The sequence below is a fragment of the Aythya ferina genome (assembly GCF_964211825.1).
Source record: "Aythya ferina genome assembly, chromosome: 6".
Taxonomy (NCBI): Eukaryota; Metazoa; Chordata; class Aves; order Anseriformes; family Anatidae; genus Aythya; species Aythya ferina.
Genome location: NC_140303.1, coordinates 10,406,703 through 10,425,961, shown reverse-complemented (window position 1 = coordinate 10,425,961; position 19,259 = coordinate 10,406,703). Strand labels below are relative to the sequence as shown.

General features: G+C 36.1%; 1 protein-coding gene across 8 annotated transcripts in view; it reads right to left on the bottom strand.

Annotated features, from left to right (window-relative positions):
- The window catches only part of SPAG16 (sperm associated antigen 16), a 394,440-nt gene that overhangs the window by 319,329 nt on the left and 55,852 nt on the right, over positions 1-19,259 (bottom strand). The window lies entirely within an intron of this gene.

The window sequence follows — 19,259 nt, the reverse complement described above, 5'->3', positions numbered from 1 at the left end:
AAAGCACAATTTTATCTTATTTTTCCACTTTGCTTAATTTTCATCAATTTTTAATTCTCGTCCTGATTTTATCAATTTTGATATATATTGTTAAAGCTGAATGCAGGTGTATCTCAAAGACCAGTGCCTGTAGAGAACAATTGAGTATTGTGAGATTTATTAATTTGTTCTGTTGTAATTATATTCCTATAAGCTCACTGTATATACCAACAAAACACCTTCTTCCCCAAAACAGAAAAAAGCACCTATGTAGTTCAGCATAACTGCAGCAGGAAAGAAGCAACTCTGCACTGTGGATGCTGTGAGATAGAGTTAAAATGGCAAATAAAATTCTGCTGTCATTTCTAAACAGAACAGAGTTTGTGTAATGCTACAGGTGTAAGTAACAAACTTAGCCTGATGTTTTCATTATAAGTGTCATTTATGTACCCCATACTGGAAGAGTATACCAATCCCCTATAAGAAAATCCTCTCTGTGCAATTCAGGACCATCTCTGCTTCCAATAAGTATCTGGTGGTAGACAGTCAGAAGTTAATGCCAAACAAATTTCAGGTAAACTAAATATTGTTCCTTAAACAAAAAAATAACGTTAAACAAGAAGTATAAAGTTAACAATTAAAATCCAGTGATCTACTCTGCACTGTACCATCTCATGATATAAAAAAAAAAACAAACAAACACCAACTTTCAGAAATCTTTCCATTTCATCAACTGGCAGCCCCCACAGTTCCTCCAACTAAATTCAAAGGGAAGAACTTACTTTCCCTTGTCCTAGTCACTCAATTTGTATTTGATTTCCCTCTCTTTATCTTACATATATCTCCTACACCAGAGATGAAAAGCATGAAGTCCCAGGGTCATGCTCAGTGCAGCAGGATTCTTGGTGCAATCACCAAGAGAAGTGTTCCATGTATGTTCATATAAATAATACAATGCAAAGGAGAGCAGATACAGGTAAAGAGCATTTTTTTCTCCTTCATGCATATATGTAGACCTGTACTGAGAGTAACTCCGCGCACTATTTCCCACAGACCACTGCTATGTGGACAAGATGATCCTTTTCTCTACTGGAATAAAGGCCCAGTTTCACATGTGGCATCGTCCCGAAAGAATTCACAAGCACATGAACACTTGTTGAACAAAGCACTGAAACATCAGCCTGCAGTTCAGAGGAGACAGCAGCAGCCAAATCAGCAGCTGATGCTGTTCAGCAGCACACAGTACAGCAGGTAGTTCCAGGTTTGAAGAGTTTTAGCAGCCTCTCCGGGGCAGCAATGCAGGGAAACAGCATCTGCATTGATCTACCCCTCTGTAAGATTCAGCTACAGGCCCAAAGCAGAGTCTGTTCTTCAAGGCTCTTGTTCACTCATTGTGAAAGGACACAGACAGACCTACCGTTCAGCATGTTCAAGGAGGCACCTGTCCTGGAAATCTGTGTCTTCAAGAACAAATGAGAAACTTGTTTTGTTTTGTTTTAATTCAGATAAAACTAATTAGACATTAGACAAATTTGGACTGAACCCTGAAGATAACTTCCTCTACGTGTAATAGGATATCTTTTGAGTATGGCGTTCAGACTTCTCTCATTTAGTAAAAGTGACGATCATCATGAGAAACATCCTCATCAACAGATAATAGAAGGCAAAATCAGGTGTTGATTGAAGTGGATGACTCAGCAGAGATTCATGGGTAACATGCTTAAGTTGCTGGACTGTGGGACTAGATTCCTAAAAAGGCCCAAATCCTTCAAGTATATACTGAGCAGAAATAAGAATACTCAACTACCCGTTTGCTTCAGCTCCAGCAGTTTAAAGCATAAGACCCACAGAACTTCTGCTGGAGCGCACCAGCTTTGGAGCAGAAAGTCTGGACCCTGGGACACAGTGGAGACAGTGTGGCTGTGAACCAAGAACCTCACTGTAGACTTGATATTCTGTATACATGCCATCAGAGATGGGGGCTGAGGTTTCCACAACAAACCTCAAAGAGCCCTCAAATCAAACATGAGCAGACTGAAGTTGTCAGGCTCTTCCCAAGAAGAATACAGATCTCCTGGAGTCAGAGCGGGCTCTGCCAGGTCAGGGGCAGAGGGGATTGCAGCATGAGGAGGGTTGTGAATAGGAGGAAAGAAACACATCAGCTTGCAAACAGGGAACGAGGATGTTATCCAGTATGGGCCACAGAAAGAAACTGACCCTAAATCATTGAGAATGGATCTTCATACTGACATTCAAGTCAAAGACAGATTTCAGATGGCTGTTTGGACATCATCCGCACTTGTCATTTACAATCAGCTTGAAATAACTGTCTGTGCAGGGCTTCAGGCAGGTGAACTGCATACAGCGGTATTCAGAGCTCATAACATCACAAGATCAACTCTGCTGAAAACAGCTGATGTAAAATCTTGACAGAGAATCTTTTGGTACAGAATATAACTCTATTTATTTATCATTATTGGCACATGAGATCTAAATTGAGCATCAGGTTGTTATTAATGGTTAAACGTGTGCTTTAAAGTAACTTGAATGAGTTCTCCATACCAAGAGAAAAATCTGTTACTCCAGAATGGGCTGAGAGACAGATCTTACGTACTCTTCAAAATACTTTCTTCTTACAACTATAAAGGTGATAAAACAACAAAATGTATATATACATACTTAATTATTGCAAGCTCACTTTCAATCTGAGTGATCTTATTTTTTTTTTTAAGATTAGTCAGACTAGATTTATTACCAATTCTAATTAACCAAGCTAAACAGCTTTATTAAAAATAGATTGTCATTAAAGACCATAAGGACGGTAGCCATACACAATATATTTTAAGGGCTACACTAGTCATTACAAAACCACTTACAAAGACTATAAAGTTTTCTAAAGACTAAGATGATCTTTCACGCTTACAACATTTTCAGGACATCCTGCTGCGAGAAACTTTAAAAGAAAGAATGAAATTACCATATTATTTAAAATGCCTATAACCACTAAGATTAAGAACAGAATAAAATCTATGTATTTTAATCCGAGTATGTGCACACACAGCAGGGATATCCACTAATTTTTTTTTGTTTGCACTTAACTTGATGGCAGCAGTTCTGTTAATTTGAAGGAATAAATGTACAGCAAATTTCAAAATTACAGACCATCAAGAGAATATCATTTTGTCTCCCACTTCAGAAGCTTTCTACACCACATGTTCTGTAAGGATGCTATTAACCCGAATCAAACTCTTCAAATGATTATCAGAATTGCTATTAATTTTAGCTACTGACTTAATGATCAGTACAAGTGCATCTATTACAAATAAGACCTGAAACATACTTTGCAGCGTGGCTTCAATCACATATGTAGCCTAATAAACCCAGTCCAGTATCTACCGGGTTTTGATGCCGTTTGTTTTCACTCGTTTACAAGAAAGTAAGACTGGATCTGACAAAGCTTTAGATGTTTAATACTTGGTCATGGACATGTAAGTTTTTTTTCATCTAAACTACGTTTGTTTCCCCTTTGAAGTTAAGAAACTAAGCATTTAGTTTTGTTTGCAGAAAAAACTTCTCTAGTGTCCCCATGCAATTATTTTATACACTTGTACAGATGGGCAAAACTTTAACTTCAAGAAGCCATAATGATGAATAATGATGAAACAGTGGGCTCCATTTCTGTGGAACAGCATGGACGGAGAATGACGACTAACACAGGACGTTGGTCTTGCCCTTCTGACTGGAGAGCAAGACGGAATCCGGGGAGAATCTGCAGAGCAGTAATCAAAATCATCCTTTGGTGGTGAAAATCCTACTTTTTTTTTTTTTTTTTGTCAAGTGCGGTTTAACAAGGCATCTATGTCTTGTACTAAAGTGCTAACTAAATGCTTATGACTTCAACCAACCTTTTGATATAAGTTAGCTGTCTATAGTTTTCTATATTTCCATTTGTATGTATTTAGAGGCATACTAAGAAACAAAAAGGACCAAAAAAAAAATGCAAACATGTTCTGAAAATCAGCGGGATTTAGGTGGATTTACACAGAGTAAATTCACTGATTTTTTTTTTTTTTTTAAATTCTACACACACTACTTTTATTACTTCATTTGACTAAATAACTTACATATCCACCTTTGAGCTCCTCTTGTGAGAGTGGATTGTAAATGTTTTTAAAAGCAGCAATACTAATATTAATTTGGGGTTGATTTCCCATAATGAATACCTCAATTCTTAAAATTCTATATGAAACATACAGAAGATAACAGAACCAAAACTTTTTCATATCTCATAGGAACAATTTTGGCGAGAAAGATTAAGCTATGTGAGGAAAAACAAACAAATAGAAACATTCAAAATTAGGAAACAAATACATAAAGTTCCCATATTACTGGAATCCTGCATTGTCATTCCAGCAATGTATTTCAGGAATAATATTCCCGCAGACCTGATGCCAGTCCCAAGAAAAATCCATACTTTTTCAAAATCTGGGAGTGGCTAAAATAAGCCTGCCGTATTTACTATACACAGGCTAAAGAGTGAAGCAAAACTAAAAATCAGCATAATTCCAATTTGTGCCACTAAGTTTTGGAAGCTTTACATGGTCCTTGTTTCACAAATTTTTACCTTCCAAGAACTACATGTCTGCACAACCAGAATTATGACTTTTAAAAAGCATATGAATCAAGAGGCTTTTTGTAAACCGTCTCATTCACTTTCAGTAACTAAAGCAATTACTAAATGTAATCAGACCTATTCATTTCAGAGGGAATTGATTTTAGGAAAGCCTGAACTAAGGTACTCTGAATGGAAGTCACTAAAAAAGTCTTGCATTTTCCAGTAGAAAAAAATGCATCCTATTTCAGGAAATATTGCTGTAAATTTCACAACTATAGTTTAAACAAAAAGAAAAAAAAAAAAAAAAAAAGAGCATATGAAATATTAGAATTTCTATCATTGTTTACAAAACACAAATGAATAAAAAATTACTTATTCTCTTCTTCCTCATCAACAACGCAATGAAGTCAATTACTGAAATTGTAGCTTTGACCTCCTTGGCTGCGATACTCCTTTATTTTACTAGAGCATAAGACTCAGTTTCAGTTGTAGAGATAATTCATATCTGTGCCTCGTACTTACGGGTCTGAACAGCACGAAGAGCAGTATCACCTGTCATGGCCAGGTGAAGTGCTGATTTCGGTGGCTCCCCAGAACATACCAGGTGTAAGACAGCTCAAACAACCAAGTCTGTTGGTGAGGTGATTTCCTACAGGAGAGAGCTACCTAGGAGTTTAGAAGCAATGGCAGCTTAAGGTGTTCTCTCAGAGTATTTCCAAAATATATTATTACTATATAGATTTATCCAAGCTTCATTGGAACTTCAATTTATGTCAGGCATAGCTCAGCACAGAGGTGGCTCAACAAGCTCTGAACTCCTCAAAAGGAACACAAACATGCTTCCTACCAAATAACAGAATTCAATATGGATTTTTTTTCCCCAGACACAATTGTTTATCACTGTGAAATAAATGTGGTATCTATCCTGAAAAGCTCCTACAATAAAAACATGATACTGGGAATGCTAACAAAGATAGCTCCCCTCTCTCATCAAACTTTGGCAATGACAGAAATGTCATCATTTAATCCTTATTCTATTATTTTCAATCACTAAATCTAAGGGTAGAAGAGAATCCATTACACAAGTTGAGCTCTTGCCTCACAAGGCTTTGCAATACATATTTATTCCCATGTTGATTGCAAAGACTGACGCTACCATTGGCAAGGGAAATGCATGCCACAGAAGTCAAGGAATGCCTGTACTGAGCACCAAGGGGCCAAATCAATATACTGGGTTTTCATTCACTCTTGTATCTGCAAGTTACTAGACACCGGTGCTATGAAGAACATGAAAAGCTATTAAGCTTTTCTCTTGTGTCAGTATAAAGGAGAAAGTAAAGCACTTCCTGCCTGTGAAATCCTATTACTTCATTATCACAGGCAAGGAACAGGACTTTTAAAATGGTGTCCTGGAAAGCATCTCTCTGAACCACAGAGATACATCCTCAGTACCTGCCAACAGTGGAAGCAAATGGTGCACTGCACCTACCCAGACCGGCATTTAGAAACTGCACTCTCTGTGTTATCTAAGTTGCGGGTGAAGCAGATTGTTAGCCACCGATAGAAAGTTAGCCAGCACCCTTACCCCATCTACATGCAAGCATTTCCATAGCTGTCAAGAAGCTAACAGGAAGAAGTACATACCATTAACCTCAATTGTTTTGTAGCCCCAGGGAAGACAAATGGTTGATCCTTGGCAAAGGTAATAACACAAACCCATCTGCACCCCCAGGTAATAAAGGATGCAGTACTGGTTCATTTGACTTGCCTAGAGAGCCCTACAGAAACCAGGGCTGCATGAACTCACAAAAGCATTCCCTGCTCTAATACCTCACAGGTTGATACAGAAAAACAAACCCTAAGAAATGAATTTATTTATTTTTTTTTTTCCTCCAGGTAAGAACCTGTTCATGGACATGGGGCACGTGAGTATTTAGTGATTTACTGCAGACCAAGCTGGAATTCTCTACAAGAGCTTAGAAACCCAACTATCTTCAGAGTCTCAGACCATTGCTTTAGCTCTCCCTAAAAAGATACAAATCTTGTCTTGATGGCAATAGATATGCAATTTAGACAATTCGCCCTTAAAGCTCCTAGAAACCTTCTTGACTGGATTCTTACAAGGAAGACTGCTTTTTCTGCTTCTGAAAGCAAGGCTTTTCAGAGCAAGTCTGCAGCTTTCATTTTCCTTGAGGAAGATGCGAGAGATTCTCATTTGTCAAAACATACCAAAGGTAATGAACAGATAAGTGGAACTGCTCCAAATCATCCCACGGCTGAGAAAAGCATAGCGTACTTTAAAATGAAACAAGAAACATCCAAATCAGTTTATCGAAATAACAGCTGGGCCTTGTCTCTATTACCATCACCTAGTTCTAGGTTTCTCTGTATTCAGATGTGAGAAATGGAAGTCTACATTAACTAGCTTTACTATGTAACTGCCAGCAAAAATCTAGCGTTGTTACTTTAAATAAAAAATAAAAAGAAGATTAACTGAGGCAAGGATCATCAGGCAGTAATTTGGTGAATCAAAGTCCTCCAGTGAGGAAAGAGGAGGTGCAATCTATTTCCTTCTGCAAAAAATTAATCAACTCTATGGCATCAGGAGCAGTTCTGATTTGAAAATTATAGAGGTCATCCTCAGCCTGCAGCAACATGCACAATAGGAGCAATCACCATCACACCTCCTGGCATATGCATACATACAATTTAAAGCAAACACTAGATGTTTTGTTAAGAAATGAGAACTAAGTAATAAAACTGAAATTCTTCTTAGTGTCATAGCTACTGTATATGTCAAAGTCTTAGCAAAACATTCTGATTTATGTTATTGTCTAAATAATTTCGAGGAGGTGTTCTGTTCTCAATTCTAACCCCAAATCTGGAATATCTCTGCACTTCTGTACTTGGGAAAGTACTGCACTGATCAATGACAGCTACATTCATAGACCATTGAAATAATCTTTTTACCCCAAATTAGAAAGATGAGAAAATTAAGGGTTGTTTGCTTAAATGTCCTGGAAATTCAGTTTTGCTTACACTCTGGAAAATATATTTTGCATTTTTTTTCTTTTAGATAAACAAACTTCAATATATTAAGTTTCCTATATTTTAGTTCTTGAATATCAAAGCAGTTCTAAGGAAATCAGCAAGCCTACTCAGGAAGTCCTTGTTAAACATACAGTTCTCAAAACAGGGCTTTATTTCTTATATATCATCTCAGTTCTTGTCCACATTATCATAGCCTTCAACACAGGCTTACTAAGAAAGTAAGAAGTCTTACTTAGAAGATTACTAAGAACCCACACATTCAAATAGGAAGCAGAAGAAATCTTCAGATGCAAATTTATCAAAGGAGGATGGAAAGAGTCTTGGCTGTAATTGCTCACAATGAATGAATCTTACTCATCCAACTTCCAAAAACAAAGTATGTCAAGCTAGAACATTTAAGAAAGCAAACTATAACATGAGATTTCCCAACTATTTTTCCTCAAGTTACTGTTTTTGCAAGAATCAGTCAATTTCTGATGAGAAATGTGACCAATGACCACCATTAAGACGGCATACAACACTATTTCAGTTTATCTGAAGGTTCAAACTAAGTTTTTAAGAGAGATTCAAGTCAGTGCCTATTTCCATCTTCTTGGTGATGAAAATCCTGATACGGCATTCTGAATAGCTTAGTTTTGATGCAATGGAGATAGCTTCCCTCAAAAAGAACCATGTATCAATACTAATTCAATAGATACTTGGTTAAGTGCTTTGATGCAATGATGACAGAAAATTAATATAAAATAAGGTAAACCAAAATTATTCCCCCTTGTGTTTATTTTCTCAACTTGAAGGAATAACATATCCTTTTCTAGCAGACTGTGAGAAAAAATATCTGAAGATATTCAGGGTATCCCCTGAACAGAATGCCACCACCAGTAAAATATTCAGTAGTCTATGTTGTCTGATTCTAAACACTGAAACAACTCAATTTCAGAATGTTCCCGTGTCTATACTGAGTGTACCACAACACATTTACACCTTGTTTTACTATATTAATCATGGCTGTAATTATTTTACAAACATCTGAAATATAAGGAAAGGAAGTTGAAAGCCATAGCAGGAGAGCACAGTAAAACTTTTATTGCATACTACATCTTGCCTGGCTTGCTAATAAAAAGCATAAAAATCACCTACAAAGGTTGTGGCCACATAAATCCTCCTTATTCAGTATATAACTCTGACAAGTTTTCATTTTTTTTTCTTTTTAAACAAACATGAGGATAACACACAATAGGTAATAAAAACAAATTAATTAAAAGAGCACCTAAAACTGTTCTGACTTCACATTCAAGGCTACTGTATTCATGCAACTTGGAAGAGCTGGGGAACTGGTGCTACCAATAAATTTCAACTTGAAACTGCTCCTGACAATGGCACTTTTAAGGGTCTGCCAAATCGAGTCTTCCTACAGCTGGTGCCTACGCAATAAAGTAGAAAGCAGTAGTATGATAAATATAACTATCACAGATACTTGGTACTTATTTTGACAAAAGCTCTTATTAGCACTTGTTGATAAATTTTAAGAAGTTATTTGTCTACTATAAAAGGGATAAACTTTAAGATAGGAGGCTACTGCACTAAAACTTTGTTTCTTTTATTGTGGCTATTAAAACAGTGTTTCTCAATGATCACTAATCTGAGAGATTTGAAGAATAAGAAGAAGCTAGAAATTATAAACATCACCGAAATGTTATAAATTTTCTTCAAATGTTTACTACTACTACAGCTTGTTTAAATTTATTGCCACTATTTCAAAAAGTAAAGGTATAAAAGGAAAAAACCTTACTCTATGCAAAACACATAGCCAAATCCCACAGAAATAAAATAACTGCAACGTTTTAGCTTCTGCTAAATTGCAGATGGGCACAACATGCAAGGGGAAGATCACAGCTTGCTATCTCTCCTCAGGAGACGCAGTATATAGAGCGACTGCGCAGCCCATGGAGTTGTGCAGTTGCTCAGAGGACTGAGAGCTTGCTCAAGGAGCTCAGAGGACTAAGCCCAGAATGATTACTGGATTTCTGATGCTCTGCAGCCACATGGAATGGAAAACAAATGCTACAACTTCATGAAAATAAATATATTTTTTTCAGAGAAGGAAGAGTCATCAGAAAGTATTAATTGAAAATCTGTCCCGTCTCAGGAAGGATACCGATGCTGTGCAGAAATACCACTTGTGAATTCTTCCATGCTTTCTACTATCTCAGCGACCTCATAAAATGTAATTTTAGTCTCTTATTTTAATTACTTAATCTAATTTGTTACGGGATATAGCATGACCAGCAATCTCTGGTGAGTCACTACGGTGAAGGAGGAACCACAGTGCAAAGAAGAGCACAAAGGTACTATTATTCTGAGCGATACGTCTCCAAATGATAGAATAATCATCCAAATTGTAATTTACCACTCCTTGATGGTAGTAATATAAATTAATAAATTAAATAATTAAAATTACTTTTAAATATTGCAACATTACAACTCTAAGATACAAAATCTATACTGGTACCACTAGGTCTGGATTTTAAATATCTACTTCTGGTTACCTTTAACAGGAATTGAGAATGTAAAGTTATGACAAAAGAATAAATTCAATGCTATTTTACTAGTAGCAATTCTGAATGTGTTGACCTGATTCTTGTCTCATAGAATCACATCATAATGACAGAATATATTCCTATTAGACTTTAAAAAACAAACAAACAAACAAACAAACAAAAAAACAAAAAACAACTAACCTACAGATAACCAATCCTCTACAGGGCACAAAGCAATACCTATATTAATACATTATAAATGTACAAAGCAACTGTATCTACACTGTAATTTTACATAAACAAGTGAAGACTGTTACAAAACACAACTTGATCATTTGCCAAGCATAAGCCAAAGAAAATTAATGAGAACACTGCAGTAAATTATGATGCTACAAGGTATGCACTTGGTTCCCTGGATTTTCATAGCAGTTTTGTAAATCACAAATAACCGTATGTTATTCGTGAAGATGTTCCCCATCCCCTCTTTAAATGGCTTATACTTGAAAAAGCTACTAAATTTATGATCAATGGTAAAATAAACAACGGTACAATAAAACACAGAATCTTCTACCAATTATAATTTTATTTTGTACATTTAAATTTTGCTTACAGTGCAATTAAACTTCAGTGATACTTTAAATTACTGCAACACGTGCCAAGTATGCCATACAACTCAATTAGGCATGTTAAAGAGGTAATTTTGATTATATGAGAGACATGAAGTTAATTCAGCTTTCTGGCATACTCCAAATATGTTGCAACATTGTCATTTTTGTATGTATTAAAAATTGTTCATCACCATTGATATATTCTCTACTAGAGAAGTATGCTATAGTCGAGTTGATTAACAGCTTCAGATGCTTTCTTCAAATAAGTTGTCTAATTCCTATTTGGTTCCTCAAAGCAGCCACGTGAATCAACAATTTAGTTATTAAACATAACATATCCAAATCCAAATGCATAAAAAGCCCCCTAAATCATTAAGTATGCTTAGCATGATACTATAGATAGTATGGTATGTATTTATTTTTAAATCAAAAAACCTATAGAATCAAAACCTGTATCAAATCTAGGCTTCTTGTACAATTCATCCCATTGCAACACTTGAAGTGGTTGAAAGAGCCTAAGGTTAGAGGCAGTAACAGCTAGCTTACCACCCACAGTTTGAAAACCTGGTGTTAAAAGAACGTATTTACAGAACTGAATAAAGACTCTTAAATTCAGCTTGCATTATCCATTAAGTTACTAAACAATATTTGTACTGATAACCTGAGGTCAAAATGAAAAAGAAAAGACACACAAGATAAAAAAAAACAACTCCTTGATGTGTTTAGTAGAATTACATTTCATTCAAGGTCTGTATTAGAAAAACACTTTTTTGCATGCCATTGTAGCACAGTGTAATTTTGCTGTGAAAGCAAAATGCATTCATGCCATCACCAAAGCACAGCACACCCTTTATGCTCCCTGGGAACGGCTCAAGCCATAAGCTGTAGGAGTCTCCTTCTATCCAAATATACGGCCCTAGTAAGAGAGAAGCTTACAAAATGTTGACATAAATTTTGTCTTAATGATAGTTGTAATTAAACTAGATGCTTTTTAGGTTTCTAGAGTTTATCTTACATCTTTTTGTCCCAGAAGTACTAAGTCACTTAGCCCTTTTGAACTTGTGGCACAATTTGAGACACAGCATACAATGTAAAAAGTAATTTCCTAAGCATCTGTATCACATTTCTGGGGAGTTGTCAGGTTATTTCTTCCACATTGTTTTTCTACTCAAATATTTCATTTTGAAAAGTTCATTCTGAATGTTACTAGTTCTGTGTATTTTCTTTCTCTGCTGAGAAATATATAGGACCTTTGAATACCTAACAATATAAAATCTACCTCCATGTCCACAGAATCCCAACACACATTAGAAATATAATACCATAAATGCAATATAAGCTGGGAAGATAAGAGATTTACTCAGGCAAACATTAGTTCTTTAAATATAGCAAAAGACTGCACTAAAATACCACTGAAGAGAGTTTCTAGAAACAGATTTATTTGTTGTAACAAACAGTGGGACTGATGTATTGCTTTACAATATATGTACAAATATTTTAATTATATGTAAAGTTTATGTATTATATATGTACAGAATATATACATTTTATACACACGTGTATATTACAAAGTGTGGAAGACATGAAGCAAGAGGAAGACTGAATTTATGAATGTTAAGTGTTACTGTATTTGGTAAATGTTTTTTCTCAAAGTAGAAAAATATTCTTTGAAAATATTCTTGTTACTGGACATAAGTGCTGATAGAAAAATAAGTGCTGACAGAAAAAGAAAATGAGAAGACTGCTATGCATACAGGCCCTGTGATACTTAAGGCTGGCATGTCGAACACTGATTCATAATTGTTAAAATTAATGTTTTCCCTACAAAGGGTTATTAAGTCATTATGCAGTTCAGTCAAAAAGATCATAACCAAAATGAACACTGTAGCTTTTACCAGCTATCAAAGTGTTTTCATGCTACAAAATACTGCCAAATGTTTCTTCATTAATTCCTTCCTTCCTCCAGCACATGGGGTGTCTTTTTATAAGAAACATCTTCCCATTACGCAAAAGAACAAGATCACAATTCTAAGAATTCTGACATAACACCAAGATCTCCATCAGGACTATTTTCCTAGCACATGAGAAAATGGACAGATTTCCACCAAATTCAAACACTGCACAAGCAAAAACTGCTATATTCTTCTACTCAACATGTTTTAGCAGAGCTACTAGCCATTTCAGACATATTTTTCACGTGGATTGTCTATTTAAGCTAAGAAAAATCACTTCTACATTGTTAGGATTGCCAGAATCACAAGTAGTGTCCCTATAAATTCTGTGCAAAGAGAAGAGAATGAAAGTGTCAAAGATATTTCATAAGTAGAAAAAAAAGTTTATGGAAATAGCAATGCCAAACCAGAAGACACAAGTCCTTACAAGCTAATCCAAAACATGCTCATTTATGGATGTTTTAAAGTACAGTTCATCTGCATCCACTCTGATTTTATTTCTAATACATTCACTGTAAATAGGTGTGGAAATTTCTATTATTTTTCAGATTTGGTTGGACACGATCCTATGCTGTGCTAGCAATAAGAGAAAAAGTTTTCTTAACAGTTCTCCTACCATTAGTCTCATCTTACACTGATGCTCCACGTTCAACTAAATTTTAAAGTTTGCCATTTATTTTCCCTTACTAACTTTCCAAATTTTAAACAAGTTTCATTTTTCCTTAACTAGTATCCCACTTTTAAGGCATTGTCTGAAACCTCAAAATTGCATTTATAGTCTCAATCTCTAGTAGACATTAATTTTTTCATTTGTACTAAAGTACACGTTGTGATCACTTCAATAACTGGTGTAAGCACAAAGGATTTACAAAGGTTCATATATCACTACAATGAAGTAGTAAACACATTCAGGGACCATTAGTTATTGATTTATTTGCAATTACCCTTTACAGATGCTGTCCATATTACTCCCTTTTGCATTTAATCACACTGATTCAGTTTCAGGACAGGCAGTAACTGTTATTCCAAGCTCCACATAATGATTAATAATGAAAACAAAGCCATAAGTACTTTGACAGGGCTTCCTCAAGTGCAGATAGATACAAAGCACTCAACTTGCCAATGCTGGTAAGTAATGAGTTCTCTCCAACAAAAAGCTGATTATTTGACTACAATAGTTGTTAGCCATACATATTGCACCAAAAAGGGCTAATGCTGATTAACCATCGCTGTAACACAGCAGACTTTCAGCACTGCAGGAAGCAGACGGTATGAAATATGCAGGTGAGGTACAGCCAGACTGACTTCACAAATATGCCAACAGTGAAATAGGAAACGGCCCAAAACTGCCTAGAGGTGGAAGGCAGACAGCCTCTCTTATTCATCAAGACTACTAAGCCAGAATGGACCATTTTTGTAATCTATTTTGGACCCCATAAAACCCAGGCCACTGCCCTTCTTTGAATTAACATCTACTTGAATTACACGTAGCTTAAAAAGAAAATCAGCTATTATTTAGGAATTGTCAAATTGTCTTTCAAAATTGAAAAATTTACTGGAACTCTGGTACACTTGTGAAATGCCTAACTATACTCACTGTTGAAAAGCAACACTTTATTTCTAACCCCAGATGTCTTTAGATTCAATTTCCATCTACTGAATCCTATTCTACTTTCCTCTGCTAAGTAAACAGTCCTATTAGGAACATTTTCTATTCCCTTTTTGAGTGATCACAGTGATGAAAATGCTCCTTAATTCAATTTGTGAAACTAAGCAGACTGCTTAATGGGACATTGCTTCACTTTTCACTAGCCTCATATTCTCTACCCTAATCATACCACCATCATATAAAAAACACAACTTCCCTAGCTTTCCCCAGTATCCCTTATCATAGGCCTGTTACTATGGCATCTCTTTTCCTTACTTAATTTTAGTGGTCACTGTAGTAAAAATGTAGACTTCTGTGTTGAGTTTACCAAGCGTTCCAGGCTTCTCTGCCCCATTTACATGGCTCCTCTATGAGCTAACCCTTTTCCAGTGTGTCAGCTATAAGCTTCGTCAATAATTCTGAATGAGATCTGGTGCAGATATTTATTCCAAGTCTCACATAAAAATATTTAATGACTTACAAAAACAACAAAAGAGCTCTGAAACATACCCTGAAAACATCTGATGATTCTCTGTTAAAGGCTTCATGTCAAGCCTTGCCATCTTAGTAATACTATTTAGGTTGATTTTGAGTAACAATTGCTTCATGTCAATAAATCTATTTTTGACAATCATGGGACAATTTTTATTAATTATTAGTACTAATCATACATATTTTTCAGTTGCCTGTAATACTAGTTTTCCATTTCATGACACATTTTTTAAATCTCAAATACAGTTTCAGAAGTCTCCACAAATTTCCAGTACAATCTTAATGGGGCAACTTCTTCATACAGAAAGAGATGAAAGAATGGAACCTGGCTCCTAAGTCGCACAAAAATTATATTGTGGGGGATATCAAAATGACCAGATTTTATTCAGTTCTTGAAACCTAGTCCACGTACTCTCAATAGAAAGTTAATTTGTTTATGTGGGTTTGGACAGATGGTATGGGGGAACCTAAAATGAGTTTAACTCTCAATATCAGCAGTGGTTCACCCAACAGATTTGTTATTTTTTTTTGTATTTGAAATCATATCTCCTTAGAAAGAATGCAAGTAACAGTTGGTATTGCTTTGTGTTAATGCTATCCCTTCAAAACCAACTCAATTGTGACATGAAACTAGATTCCATTTGTCTCAATTTCATTCTAAACATAGGTCCCTCAACACTTTCAAAGTTTCTATTAGAGATACCATACTTCCTTCACCAGAAGCCACACCACAGGATGGGTATGAAGAACATAGATATTACCATAACTAATTTTTATGAGTGCTTTGTATCAATGCATCTCCATGGGCTCAGAGAGCAATGGTGCTGCCAGCTATTGCCACCTTTCCCAGAAAGCGGGTAAAATCCCACAGAATTGACAGACCATGCACTTGAGTCTAATGCTTAGAGAGATACAAACAATCTATGATGGAGAGGCAACACCCAAAATTACCTGTAAAAAATAAGAGTGTCTGATCCCAGGTTGAATCAGCCTGTTTTAACCTACCAGACATTTCTAGAGAGAAAATCTGGATAAGTTTTAGAAAGACTTAAAAGACAGTATCGATGAAAAAGGATCAACACTTGAGGGGAAAAACAGAGATGGATATACCATGGAACTCAGCTTTGGAGCATACAGAAGCTAGCAGCATGCAACACTAGTTCAGAGAAAAATAAAATTAAGAGAAGAATAAATGAAATTCTCATCCTGAACTCACACAGTTAGTACATCAAGAAGCTAAATAATCACCACTGTAGATCTCTTCAACATTTTAATAGGACAGATTACTCAAAAGTGCTCTCCCATAAAGTTTTCAAAGAACAGATGAACAGTGAATGTACATATGCACCTGTTAAGGTTCATTCAAAGCCTCAGACACAAATAGATTTTGTTTCCAGCTCGAATTATGTCATGGGGAAAGAGAGGAGGAAGAGTGCCAAAACGCAGGAAAGAAAGGTTGAATACTAAGAAAAACAAATGGGCTTTTCAGAAACTGAAAGTGTTCCTATTCACAGCATAACCGTATTTGTATTTTAGGCATATCTGCAACTAGAGTGCCCAAGCCATACCAGGCAATTACTTAAAAGGTTATTCCGGGAATTCACAGTTGAAACAAACACTAGGAGGCATGCAGCAACAGCATACACGTTTAGGTTTTCTGAGTTTCAGTGCTAACAGTTTACTTGCAAGGTTTTAAGAAACAACAACAACTGCAGTTTCTGCTGCCAGGTCTAAGGGGGCCCCAGGAATTGTGCCTGGCTTTCCAGCCTTCACTTTGACATCCGAAAACTCACTGCAAGCTTTTGTGCACAGCACAAGATGCAGCCAACTAGATATCAAAGTGCAGATACAGAAAGGACTTGGAAGATTTCCTCTTCATTCTCACTGCTAAGCAATACTAAACGATACCTGAAACATGGTATCTTTAATATCAAAATAAAATCAGCATTAACAATACAAAGAAAGGGGAACTCTCAAAACAGCTTAGGAACAGTGAAGCGAAAGCAAATAGCATGTTTACTCTAGCCACCATTTGGTAAAAGACAGGTAGGGTGTTTCACACTTGTAAGGATTTTCTGTGTATGCAGTGTAAACATTCAAGTCTATTGTAGGAAGCAAGGAAGGTGAAGAACGCCTGTGCTGATGCACTTCTAGACTGCAATACCTCCCACTGTGATACAAAAATTTAAATCATTTAAACCATGTTGTGGTCAAGGGTACTACGGTGGGTTTTCGCTGCTGAAGAAAACTTTTTGTCTGTATTTGATGTGAGGCTGGCCTGCTCCATTTTGCTTAGCTCAGGTTCTCCGCAACGCTCTCATTTCAAGTGAGCTATGCAACTTTTTCAGTCTTCTCTCAAAAAGCAATGTTGTGCACACAAGATAGCACCCACAGAAGTGTGGCATCTTGGCAAAACAGCCCCAAAAATCTTTGCTTGTGTTTCTAACCAGTGTCAACAAGCCACTCTTCATTCATGCTCAATTTGTGTATACACACACACTTATTCCTTCCTTTTTCCTGTCAAACCTAGATTACAGCAACACTTCCTCTACAAAACCTTGTCCAAATCACAAATGCTGATATTTCATTGCCTTTCCAATATATTTTGTACACAAAATATCTTTTTTAAATTGTGCAAACAGGACATATTGCCCAGCTTTCAACAATGTTTCCTTCTCTCAAGTTTGTGTTGCCTTTTTTTTTTCTTTGACATTTAACTACGCTTAATATCTTAAGCAATCATTTTTCCCCTCAATTTCACCCTCTAGCATTTTTTTTCTTGCCGCTTTCACGGTCCTTGAGAATCTACAGTGGTACAAACTTTATTCTCTCAAACTCTTCCTTGAGTCCTGCTCCACTGGTCATGAAGTTATTTCTCACTGTCCTTTGGACACCCTGAGCAGCTATGTCTCTCCCTTATCCACAGGGAAACACACTTGCAAAAATATAATGAATCAATTTTAAATACAAATTTCACTCCCACTTGCATTATGAAGCAACTTATGTTTCTGTAAATGGCCATCTTCTACCTCATCTTGCTGGCATCCTTCTCTAGGATTTCAGTAAAACCTTTAGCACAGCAAGTCACCTTAACACATTCCTCTTTACAGTAAATCCAACTGGATGGAGTGAGACTAAATTAATTTTTGATTGCCAATACTCTACTTGTTTCAGCATACCTTACATTCAAAATATTAAAATTCCCCTACACCTTACCACCTGCAAATTTAATTGCACCTTTTTGTTGTTGTTGTTCTACTTCTGCCCTCTGAAATTCTAAACCGTAATAACCTTCTAAACACTTTTTTTTTTTCTCATTTATAATCTGTATCCCTGCCTCAGTCTATTTCCAGTTGACAGTCATCTGCTATGTTCTTACTAACTCTTCACTTAGTTATTGTTTTTCTGGTTTCCATGCATTCCTAAATACCTACACAGTATGGGGAAAACTATATATAACAATTATTTCAGTTATGAAGAAAAAGACCTGCACTGCTGTCTTTCCTATTTTTAAGTGCTAGTTCAATTAGCATGTATTTCAAGGTGTTTTTACAGTGAATAAAATATCATAAGGACAGGGGAATTTTCATCAAAATAGCATTTCTGAAAAATCTGTTTTGGATCTGGGCATAAAGTCTATTTCTCCTAGCAGATTGTCCTCACTTTCTCATTTCTAATCTAGACTGCACGATTGTAACCTTCCATTTGTCTGTATTCCAGCAAACATGGGATTGTTAGAGCTCACTTTTCATCTGCAACACAAGATTCACAATCACCCGATCCACTGTTCTCCTCTACGCTTCCCCAAGCTTACATTCATTTCTGTATTGAGTTCCTAATTGCCTTTTTACTTCCAACTCCCCAAAGCTCCAGTCATCTTACTCACACAGCTGCCTCGCCTTCCTCACCTGTCATTTTGTTCTTTTATCTTCCATTTCTACCCCCAGCTGTCACACCAACACCTTAAATCATTCCATTTTTTGCTGTGCTTCTGCCTTCAGTCTGCAAGCACCAAAGGCAATATTTGGCAAGAGCTTTCACACATTAAAGCTGGGAAAAGACACAATTCGTACTCAAAGTAACTGCAGTTACTAAAGGCATTTAACTTTTTTTTTTTTTTCAAGAGATCTTTTCCTATGTGATAACAACCATTGCTGCACATCAGATAAAAGGCTGGTAATGTTTCAGTCAAAATGTTACCTCTGGACCCCCTCACATTTGCCCAGAAGGAAATCCAGACAAAGTCTCCAATTTTCAGCTCCTCACTGAAAGGAAATTCTCTAATTCTCTGCCTCCAGATCAGACTCAGAAATTTAGTAGCATCACATTGAAAATTATTTTTTTTTATTTAGCTATTAAAGGAATCTTTTTTTGTGC